Genomic DNA, 11,759 nt, shown 5'->3' on the forward strand with positions numbered 1-11,759 from the left:
AAGGGACATGGCGGTCATCTGTGGGAGCAATACAGCGTCATTTCCGGAGGGGACACACCGAGCGGAGAACAATGCCTGTAATTTTGTAATTTGTCGATGAAAAAAAGAAACTAAACGTTGCTGAGTGCCCTCTCGTGTGTTTCACACGATAACGTAAGCCTTTCATGTTTTCATATACAATCGGTGGAAATTTATTGACCAGGTATCTGAAGTCATGATTTGGGCGTGTAGTTTCCAGAAAACTATTCCCGGACCAACCACGTGGGCTACATGACTGCTGCGGCTGTTCGCAGGCTGAATTTCATGAGACAAAGCTTCAAAGATTGCACTAAAGACGTTAAAAGGACGCTAGATAAAGCATATATAATATAGTAGACCCATCTTAGACTATGCCCGTGTTTCGTGGCCAACTAGAAACAATGGTCTGACCAACTAGGAGACATTCACAACAGGGCTCTCGAGTTTAACTTGGGTGTAATTATAACTTGATGCCGAACGTGAGTCTAATTAAAATTAGCTGAACTCCTTAATCCACTGAAGGTGGTCCATATCTGATTGAAAATGTATCACATCATTCTTTATAATTATAACGGCCTGGGAAAAACCAAGCACCTGCTACCTCGCCTCAATTCACATCCGTAAGGCGACGAAGAATGTTACAGGTTATCTGTAGAGAACGGACGTGTTCAAACACTTCTTTAGAGCGCAGCCCTTAGGCGCCCGTTTCCGGTTGAACGGCGTCGGCTCCGGCGTAGCCGTGCGTTGCATTATGGGATGTTTCCCATATTGACGTCACACGTGACGTTACGAGTATAATATTTTCCCGCCAAATTTTGCGTTATTTTTTCCACTCAATTTAGCGGGACGTTCTCCATAATGACGGCACACGTGACGTCATGTGTGACGTCACGTGACGTCGCACGTGGATTTTTACGTCACGTGTCACGTGACCTCACACGTGACGTCACAGGTGAGACTTAGCTATATTTAGCGGGAAATATTTCCGCTAAATTTAGCGAAAAATGTTCCCCGCTAAGTTTACACGGGAAATTCTCGCTAAATTTCGCGGGAAATTAAGCGAAAATTTCAAGCGAAATGGGAAGAGAGCAGGAGAGGAGGATGGGACGGTACGGAGGCAGAGGAGGGGCATACTCTCCCCTCCCCTCCCCCTCCTCAAAAGCTGCGGTCCAATTCGGCATTAGTAGGAATTGTAAACGACTTTTATTTTTTACTTTTACAACGAGCGAGTGGAAGAAGCTACTAAATGAAATTGCGCTGTTTTGTAGTTATCTGTTGAATAGTAATGGCTGACATGATAGTTTTTTTATGTTTACAGTTTTTTTCCTTCTATATTAAGCATTATAACTGAAACTTGCACAGTCTCATATCGAATTACCTTATACTTGTAACTTTCTAAAATGTATACTTGTACCTTTCTCGGAATAATGCCTTTCAGTAGCGGCGAGGTTACTATAATAAATAAATGCATAACTAAAAAAATAAGCAAGCGAATATAAAAGCTCAAGACGCGAAATAAAATGGTTGCCTTATAACATGCAGTTTCTTTAGTGAAAATGCCTTACAAACACCAGCATATCTTGTTATTAAAAATATAATCTTGAAATTCAAAGTACTTCACAGTTATATTAGACTTGACATGATGCTGATTTTTTCATAAATTAATCGACCAATGGTCAGCAAATTATTTATAAACTAAAATGAATAATGACTGCACGACCCGAATATTATGGTAAGATAATAAACATATAAATTATAAAATAAATATATAGTACTATTAAAGTTAATTATATTGAAAGGTGTCTTCAGTAAAAGTGTGATCAATCGACATCTAAATTACATAGAAAGACGCATTACACTCTAATATTCTTGAGGCAAAAGGACAAAAAGTAGGCGCTCTAGCCATGTCCACTGTATTCTAACGCTACATTCACTTACGAGCTTAAATGATGCGCAATTTAACATTTATACATTTGTTGATACCGAACGGCGGTAGTTGCTGTAGGCGGAATTAAGGCTATAAGGGCATTGAATACTGAGGAGAATGGAATGATAAAAGTGGCCGTTTAAATTATTTTAGGAACCATGGATAACGTATGGTGGACATGGCACCTGCTTCACTTCAGTTTGTTACCAGGCTCGTCCCGTGAACCGACCCACAAATACCTTAGTGAAAATAAGTCAAATATTAGATTAAACCCAGCATCCAACGAATAACATCTGTCACGAACCAGCGAAAGGTTGGGGATACATTTTGATCAATTCGGGCCAAACTCTTGGCCACATGACGCCTTCTTCACTCCGCCAGATCGCGGGCACCTCGGCCCGGAAAATCGCTTAGTAAATGTAAGTGTGCTTAGCCAATGCCTCTAAGAATAACTGAACTGTCAGTGTTCTCCGTGCGCATAAGGTCATGAAATGGGTGACCTTAGGAAACCCAAGTTTGTGTTTCCCAAGGTCACCTTTTTTTTTTCACTTTCGCCCTCGTACGAAGGTATACGTATTGTTATAGGCGTTACAAAAAAAAAAGTAAGAAAATACGTTTCTTATTAGTTGAAAAGTAAAGGAACGCGTTATCGACCTACGTTACCTGAAAATAAAAGGAAAGCGTTACCGTTACCAATAAAAAGGAACGCACGTTACTTTTGCGTTACTTTTTATTTAAAAATTAACGGGAACAGCGTTTCTTTTTGGCGACTGCGTTTTACGACACTGGCACGGAGGGATTTTCGAAAGTGTATCTTTTTGTGTGGTGAAGAGTCAAGAAACATTTCGAAGTTTTGTGGAATGAGTACAATAAATAATGACTTGGCTCCTGTACTTCATTTCGGCTTAAATCCAGACGCACTCAACGCTACGAGCTAATCGGGCCAATCAAGCAGCGTCAAAGGAGCAAGTCACTGGGCCCTTTTTTTTATTGGTTCTGCAATGATAGAACGAGTACGGAAACACGAGGAACACGCTGATGATGCGCTTTCGACTCTCTCTGATTGGTCCCATCAGCTGTATAGCGTCGACTGCGTCTCGACTTAAAGAAACACACAATGAAGCAATATTTTTAAACCTTTGTAAGGCACGGATTTTGTTTCTCTTAGTTTTTGCACGAATTTCTTTTTTATTTCTCGCAATATTTACGCCGTTAGTCGCAATATAGATGAAGGTCACTCCGGGCTCTCAGCCCCTCCCACAGATTAGTGGCCCTGTACATTACTGCTAGATTGACTTCGCTGCTCGTTTGAACACGCTCGGAAGTCTGGTGCCCCTTTTTTGTGACCTCCTGTGTGTCCAGTCTGGCCAACGACACCGCCTGCTAATCGTGGCAGCAGACGCGCGGCAGCCTCCGGCATCGTCTGCTATTTCACAACCGTCTATCGTCGTCCGTAATGTCTGCAATGCCCGAGTCCCATTAGAGCGACAAACAGAAACAAGCGACAGCAACCAGCCTCAAACACATGCAACCATAGGCGTAGACTACGGGGGGGGGGGGGGGGGGGGGCATCGGGGCTCGTGTCCCCCCCCCTGGTGAGATCCGGGGAGGGGGCATGATCCTTATCAAGACGCTGTTTACGTGCCATGTAACGAGTGTCTAGTAGTGGCATGTAAACAAAATAATGCCCACGTTGCCTTTATTGACAAAATACATGAAAAATGGAATCCCAGAGTGCTTCCAGGGGGTGGGGGGGGGGGGGGGGGGAGGTGCTTTTCCGCTTGGGCGGAAGAGCACCCCCTCCCCCCCGCGAGGAACTTGTCAACCTGCCCGCCCCCCCTCCCCCTTCGGGAAAATGTAAAGTCTACGCAGCTGCGTGCAGCGTGCTCGTGATGGTACTTTTGGCAGGCGTTGAGTCGTTCGGTGCTCGTGAAGTAAGCACGAGTGATTGCAAGCCTGCCAAAGATACCCTCGCGCGCATGACGCTCGTGTTTGAGCGTAGCCTCCTTTATATAAAAAACCTGCCAAAAAGTGAAAGACTCTGTTTTGAGGCTTGTCGCTGTCGTTTCTTTCTGTTTGCCGCTCTAGTAGAACTCGGGCCAAAGACGCTCACATGAAAGCTGCTCGTCGGCGTCCGTTTTCGCCTTCGTCCGTCCGCTAATCCGCCCCGGTCTAAAAGCTTCTGCAACGCTCAAAAGACGCGACCATGAAAGCGACGTCCTAGCGTTCCATCATGCACAAGCGACGGACCAATACACATGTCTGTCAAGGTTCTGTTGTTCTCCGACGTTAAGCGCAGCGAACGTGGCGTAACGCAGAACGTGGGCCTCTGATTGGCCGGCGAGCCTCGATATCTGCGACCAATCAACATATGTGTGCGCTGCGCTACGCCGCGTTTGCTACGCTCGATGTCGTAGTGTAACAGAGCCTTTAGGGTCCGTCGATGTGCGGTAATGAGCGACCGATGACTGAAAAGTTGCAACAAAATAAATATGCAGCCGTTTTAGCTTTACTGTAATTTTTTCCACTTGACATCCGCGAGCAAGGCGGGTAAGCGTCATGAAAAGCAAAATTAAAAAATAAAAATAAAAAATAAACAAAGAAACGACGTAAAAGTATTGGCTTAGGGAGGCAAGGTGGACTGCAAATCTTGAGAGGCTTTCGAAGGGAAATGACGGGAACATAAACCAACTTGACGCGAGACGAATGCCCGATTGCCTCCAGCCAAAGGATCTCAAATTCTCACCTGTGTAGGTATCTTCTCGGTATTAAACCATGGTTGCGATCACAACGGTTGCACGATTCACAGAGCAGTGGCGCCGCTCTTACGGGGAAAAAACATCTTTATTCAGCACCAACACGCGGAAAGGAACAAACCGAGCTAGATCAAGCGACATAATTGGCAGGGAACGCTATGCTTAGGCCAGTCACGCTACGAACCCCAGCACCCGCACATCGTTTCTAAAGGCGTGAGACGCTAAGCTTACCCAGTCCCCAGTACGCACCCAAGCACCCGCACAGAGCTTCCGAAGGCGCGTACTTGCGGCAGTTGGTTGCTGCCATCTAGGTCGGTTGAAAAGGTCTTCCTCTAAACACCTCGGTGAACGCACAATGACTGCACTCATAAAATGAACGAGCTCAACGAGATACGCTTGTTGAGCACGCCGCAAACGCCTGCAGTCATGTATGTTATCGTTTGAAGCAACCAGCAGGAGCGGAAAGGCAATCTCGGGATATTTTTGAGAACAATAATGGATATATCTTGATTACTTGTTTTTGAAACCTAAGCATATTGTCGATATCAATACTATTACGGCACGGAGAAAGAATGCTACCACGAAGATTTCGCACGCCAATGATCTCTCCAACCAGTGAGAGACGAGAAAAGGTTCTTTGTTTTGTAAGCACCGGGCGGGGCCTAGAGCAGGGGTATGGCCACCTAAATTGCGTCTAACCGCGTAAATATTGCTGCCAAAAATAGTTGTTCGTGGAAAAAAATTGAAAAAAAAGATTTGTGGCTTAATTAGGCTTATACAAATCTTTAATTTAATTTCAGTGTCTCTTTAAGGTAAAACTAAGTATAAAAACACGAAAAAAGAAAGGACATCCTTCTTTTTTTTTAGTCTTGAGAAGGTGTACCGAGTAACGTAAGTACGTTACCCGTTACTTGAAATAAGAAGCGTGAGTACGTTACCCGTTACTGTTCTGGAAAAGTAGCAAAAATATTACTACCTTAAAAAAAAGTAAAGCGTAACCTGCGACACCGTCACTTTTAATTCGTTACCGCCAACACTGGCTACACGGAGGGGCAGTTTAACTTGTTTCTAGCGCAGATAGTCCTGACGTCTGGAAGCCGCGCTCTGAATGGAAGCATTTAGCCTTGCTCTCTGTGTTGCCACGAGACATGACCAACTTGAATTCATTCGAGTAATAAGGGAAGCGGATTACTCAATACAGCAGGATAATATTGGATATTACTCCGCTGGGGTGGAGCTCTGTCGCACACATGTCCACCCCCTCCCACTTCTTCGCGCATCCTCTCCTCATCCACGGTGGGAAGCGTGTTGTCGGACTTGTTCGCCGGGCGAGGAGATCGAACTATGGGGGCGCGTTGTCCAGTTTGCTTTCCACAGAGTTCAATGTTTTCCCAACACAAGGCTTGTGGGCTGGATCCTTTGCGTCGTCTTCCTCGGTCGAGCACTAGGCAGATTGGACATGAGGACTGCGTCAGCGCGGCGGGGCTCCTGTTCGATTGCTGCTACACGGATTAAACACCAGCCTCAGCGGAACGCTGACGCCCCAGGCAGCACGCAGTAGTATTGCGCCGATATTAGCGTCTAGTCGGAAAAATCGTGCCGATACCATTTTGATCCGGCCGTTATTTGTGAAGTATGGGATGGGTCGCATTGTCCAGCACGCCTTGACTTCGACTTGCCTTCGACGTGCCTTCGACCGCGCCTTCTGTTAGGCCACCCTATATCATTTTATGTCTTCGTGTGGCTGTGAGCGAGCGCGACGGCCGTTTCAAATAATTCAGAGGGTTGGAGCGAAACACGTGACCGCTCTCCGAAGGACGGAAACGCCTGGACGAAAACTTGTCACGTAACTCGCTCTTACGCAATGATCGGCACACTGGGACCATAGTCTTCGTCGTTCGCCAAGTTATGGTGATGGGAAGGGGCCGGGGGTCCGGTTTCGGAAATGCGCTCTTCAGTGTTCTCCTGCCTTTTGTGCGTTGCAGTCGAGGCCGTGTTTTTTCGCGTTGAACGGCCGGAGTATGTCCATGCCAACGTTTCGGTATTGGCCGTTTTCTTCCTCAGAATCCATGAAAATTATTGTGCTGTGTTTGTTGGACGCGCTTCAACAAAAAAACTGATCATCGGCGACAGCGATACTTCAGTTGAACCTCTACGACCTTCTTCTTTCTCGGGCGTTGTACCGTACTGCCCCAGTCGGATTAGGCGTCTATCACGGATTACATGAAATCGTTTTTTTTTATTCGTAAGTACACTGCAAGTATGCTTCTGATAGTAGTCGTGCTTCAGTTTTAATAGAGAGGAGATCGTTTCGATACGTCCGATACTTTAGAAAACGTTACGGTATATGCGCAAAGGCCACGACGGAGTATCGGGTATCGTCATCGGAGTCATCGCAACAATCTACTTTCTATTTATCGTTTTGCAAGATTATATTTATGTCAGGTGTACCCCAGGGCAGCGTTCCGGGTCCAGTGTTATTTCGTATATATATTGATGACCTTCCTCTTCATCTGACATCTCCAATCAGGCTCTTTGTGGAAGACTGTGTCGTTTATCGTTGTATTCCTTGCCCAGATGATCATTTTTCATTACAACAATATATAAATAGATTTTCATTCTGGTGTAACATTGTGCTGATTAATGTCAACGTAAAAAAGGGCAAACTTGACATTTCTAATAAAAATATGTGCTGTAATACATATGTACACGTTACTAACATGGCCCCTCTAAGAAGTATGAAGCTATAAATACCTTGGAGAACATTTTTTTAGGACCTAACTTGTAATACAATAACACTATAGTAGCTAGCGCCTTTAATTCTTTAAGTTATATTAAATGTAAGCTATACTCTACTTTCCGTTGTGTGAAACTAACTGCATATAACACGTTCGTCAGGTTTAAATTAGACAATGTTAACTTTATTTCCTCGCCTCATCAAAGCATACCTCATTAACAAACTCAAATCAGTTGAATCTAAATCATCTGGTTTCATATCGCACGACTACTCACGGACATCAAGCAAAGCATACCTCAAATCAAACCTAGTGCTACGTCCATTAACAAAAAAAAAAAAAAAAAAAAAAAAAAAAACTAAACTGGCTCGTTTTGTCACGTTTCACAAAATCTACGATTCTACTTTTTGTGACAATTACTGTCACCCGCCATTTTGCATCAAACCGCGTCATGACTGCAACTTAAAAGTAAATCCACTTGTCGCGATAACGAATGCATTTCAAAAGTCCATGCTTTCATAAGGTATCACTGACTGGAATTCTCTTCCTGAAATGTCATACTCGAAACTAATCAGGAAAAATTCGGTGGTATTCTCAATGCGCACCTCACAAGTGTTTCTCGTTAGTCAAAATCTTTATTGAATATTACTTCCTATTTCTCACTTTTATTTTATATGACTTTTGTAATGACTCTTTTCATGATTAATATAACTTTTATTCGGCAACCTTCACTGTTATTTTGGTGTACTTGATTGCCCCCCCCCCCCTCTTTTCCTTCTCATGTAATGCACCTCATTGAAGTGCCTTTGAAGATGATTAAACTGAGCTGAACCATACGTTTGTGCTAAGGATGCGATATGGCGTGGGATAGTGCCCAAGGGCTGCGTCGTGTTTTAGTGCGCCAGAAAATGTAGCGTTATTTAACGAATAGGCTGCTACCGCCGTCTGTGACGGATAACCTTTCGTACTAAAATTGCAGGCATCGCTTTTTATCTACTCAGGAAAGAATTGATGCTTACTATTGTCACGAATGACGAGTGGCGAAACAATAAATAACCTAGAAAACTAAAGATTCAGTGTGGCAAAATTATGCCCAGAAACCTAAAGAGAAAAGTACAACACATCCTGTGTCGGCAACTGTTACAAAACAGTGTGTTAACTTAGATTTTATAATACACAGAGGAAAGTTTAATGAATGTAAGAACTGCGCCGAGTGGGGTTCGAACCACGTCCTTCTGCGTGCAAGCCGCGTGCGTTGCGAACTCCACTATGGTTGCAGCATTTTGCTCCTTCCAAGAAGCAGCGTCCCGTTTCTTATCGAAAGACAGGCCCAATGGTAAGATAATACACTGCAAAACAATTTCCTGACACTCTTAAATTCACCATGGTCACATTTTCTTCATGGTTCGTCACCAGTGATCGCGGTGGCCGTCATCACTCATCCACGTTCGCCGTCATGTCGCCTGTGTCGTCGTTGTTCTTCCCCGTTGCCAGTTGTTACTTATTGTCGTTTTCGTTCACCGTTAGCCGTTCGCCGTTGGTCGTTTTTCGTTTGTCGTTGGTTTACAATGCCTGTTAATCGTCGTCTTCGTGCGTCTGTCTCCATCCTTTGCCGCTGTTTGCCGTTGTTCGTGGTTGCGCTTGTCCTTGTCTGTCAGAGTCTTCTGTCACTGTCCGCCGTTGTCATGTTCATCTTCATGGGTCGCCTTCAGTCGTCGTCAATCACTGTCGTAGGTCTTTAGTCGCTGAGGGAGCTTGTGGCGTCTTCTACTGTCGTTGTTGTCCGTCGTAGGCCTCTAGTGCAAAAACCGTTTGTATGAGAAATTTCTTGTGTCCAATGAACACATATGAATCATACAAGATTTATAAGAACACGTAAAAACATATAGGAACTATAGAATAACTATGTAAGATATATAAGAACATATAAGAACCATATAAGAAACTTCTAAGAAACATCTCACAAGTTTCTTATATGGTTCTTATACGTTGTTAAACATCTTATATAGTTCTTATATAGTTCTTATGTGGTTTTTATATGTTATTAAATATCCTGTATAATTCATATGTGTTTATTGGACACAGAAATTTCTCATACAAATGAGATCTTTCAATAGGGTCTCTATCGCTCGTCGTTGTCGTCGTCAGAGGTCATGGTAGTTTTCACGGAAGCGTTGAAAGGGGCTGGAATGTATCTCGCACTTCTACCAGAATGTCAGAGATGACGAGTGACGAAACGATAAATAACCTAGGATACCTAGGGTCTGATATGGAAAGCTTGCGCTTGCAAACAGAGAAACGTTCCGGGCATCCTGAGTCGTCGACGAAAGGGCGACAAGGGCGACTGTCCCTAAGAAGCCCCTTTCCGCTGCTTTTATACTGGTGGTAGGCTCGGGTACGTTCTGAACCAAAACACACAATGGCAGCCGGCAATTGGCAAGAACTTTCACAGGAAGTTAAAACTGGCCCGAGTGGGATCTGAACCCCTTTCCTCCACACGGCAGCAGCGTTAGGTACCAATTTTGGTACGCACACCGCATTCTGTCAACAGCAATTGGCTTTCAAAGTCAGAAAGAAAAAAATCAGATTGCCGCAGTTAGGAATTGGAGATAATGGTTTTATTTGCAAATAGCTTTTCAGAAGTGGGAAAACGGATCGAGACTCAGAGAAGTTTTGCGTACGGAGACTATATGATGAGTATACATAAAAATGAACATTGATGAATACGTGGGTAGGAGGTTTATTATTCAGTCATTTTGAGTCTAAAATGACAAAACTTTGAAAAAAAAAGTAACTTCAACTAATGAGATCAAACAATTTTAATCAGCTATAATTTCCGATATTATTATAGAAAAATAAAATAAATTTAAGAACGAGATGCACATTGTGCGACTGAATTATGAAGATTTGATATTGCAGCATTTTCTCTACACTATATTATGTACACAAATTGCAATGTGCAGCTCGGTCTTACCTCGATTATTAAAAACATTTTGTGAAGTGTGAAGTATGATTGCAGGGCTATTTATTCTACCTGATATCGGCCAATAAATTTCTTGTACTACCAACGTATCGCATAGAACTAGGATACGTAGGTACCATATCGGTCACCGTCAAGGGATCTAGTTACGGAGGTACAACGCTCACGATAATATTTATGATCAGTGAAAGCAAACAAATGTTTAATTGAAAACTTGATAAGCACCATTATAAAATCACTAAACCAATTATCTTTAAAGAACAGAAAGAAAACAAAATGGAGCGTGTTCTTTGTATTTGAGTTCCGGAAATGCCAACCAATCGACGGTTTTTTTATTTTCTTATCATCCACACTTTCAGTCCTCGAGCCTTGCGCCTGTAGCGCAAACGTAAACTCCTGCGCACCAGCACTGCTCGCACGCGCTAGAAGTCTTTTTATTTTTATTTTAGTGCGTTTCAATGACGATCGGCAAGGTTACAACTTACTATTCGAACAAAAAGTTTACTTATAGTGCTGGAAAATAAATTCTGTGTAACAAATAAAAACTCGTTAAAAATGTACACCATTAATTATGTCTCGTGGCAGTCAGTAATGGAACCCAATTGTTTTTATTATATATATATATATATATATATATATATATATTTATAATACTACTCCTTACCCCGATTCTTATGGGGCGGTTTCACGAAAAGAGTTTTCACTTCCAGTAATCCGCGTTCCGCCATGTTTGTGCGCAGCGTCCGCCACTCTGACCATTGGTTTGCATGCATACGCTTGGTCATTAACATTGTTACTGGTGTTAGCGAAGCGCACACACCTGGCGAGTGGATCTGTCGACTACAGAACTGAGTAAGTACAACCGGTGGCCTATTTGGGGCCGGAAAACCAACGCTTGCTGAACTGAATGTAAGGGCGCCAACGAGCAGGTGAATATTAGGCATGATCATTAAGCATGACAACGTAAGACTAATGCTTAGAAATATATAAACATGTCGCTGAATGTTGCAATTCTGTACGGTTATGGGGTTTTACTTCAGTAGAATTGCGGGGAAAATGATCACAAGCGCTTGATAAAAGAATCACTAAGACACGTGAAAGTTGTAAACAAGGCTTAGTTTTGTATAGAGTCTAAACCATGGGTGAACAACATGCGGCCCGCAGGCCACATCTGGATTATGGGCACTTTCTGTGCGGCCCGCGGACATGACACTGCGAGATGTGCTCAAGATGGCAACCAGTGCGATGGTGACACATATTGAAAACCTGCCTGCGAGTTATTCTAAACTTGCGTAGATCTCATTAAACATTTTTTTTGACCCGCGTCAATTTTGAGTTGTGCA

The sequence above is a fragment of the Ixodes scapularis genome, unplaced genomic scaffold (assembly GCF_016920785.2).
Source record: "Ixodes scapularis isolate PalLabHiFi unplaced genomic scaffold, ASM1692078v2 PGA_scaffold3__209_contigs__length_174095766, whole genome shotgun sequence".
Taxonomy (NCBI): Eukaryota; Metazoa; Arthropoda; class Arachnida; order Ixodida; family Ixodidae; genus Ixodes; species Ixodes scapularis.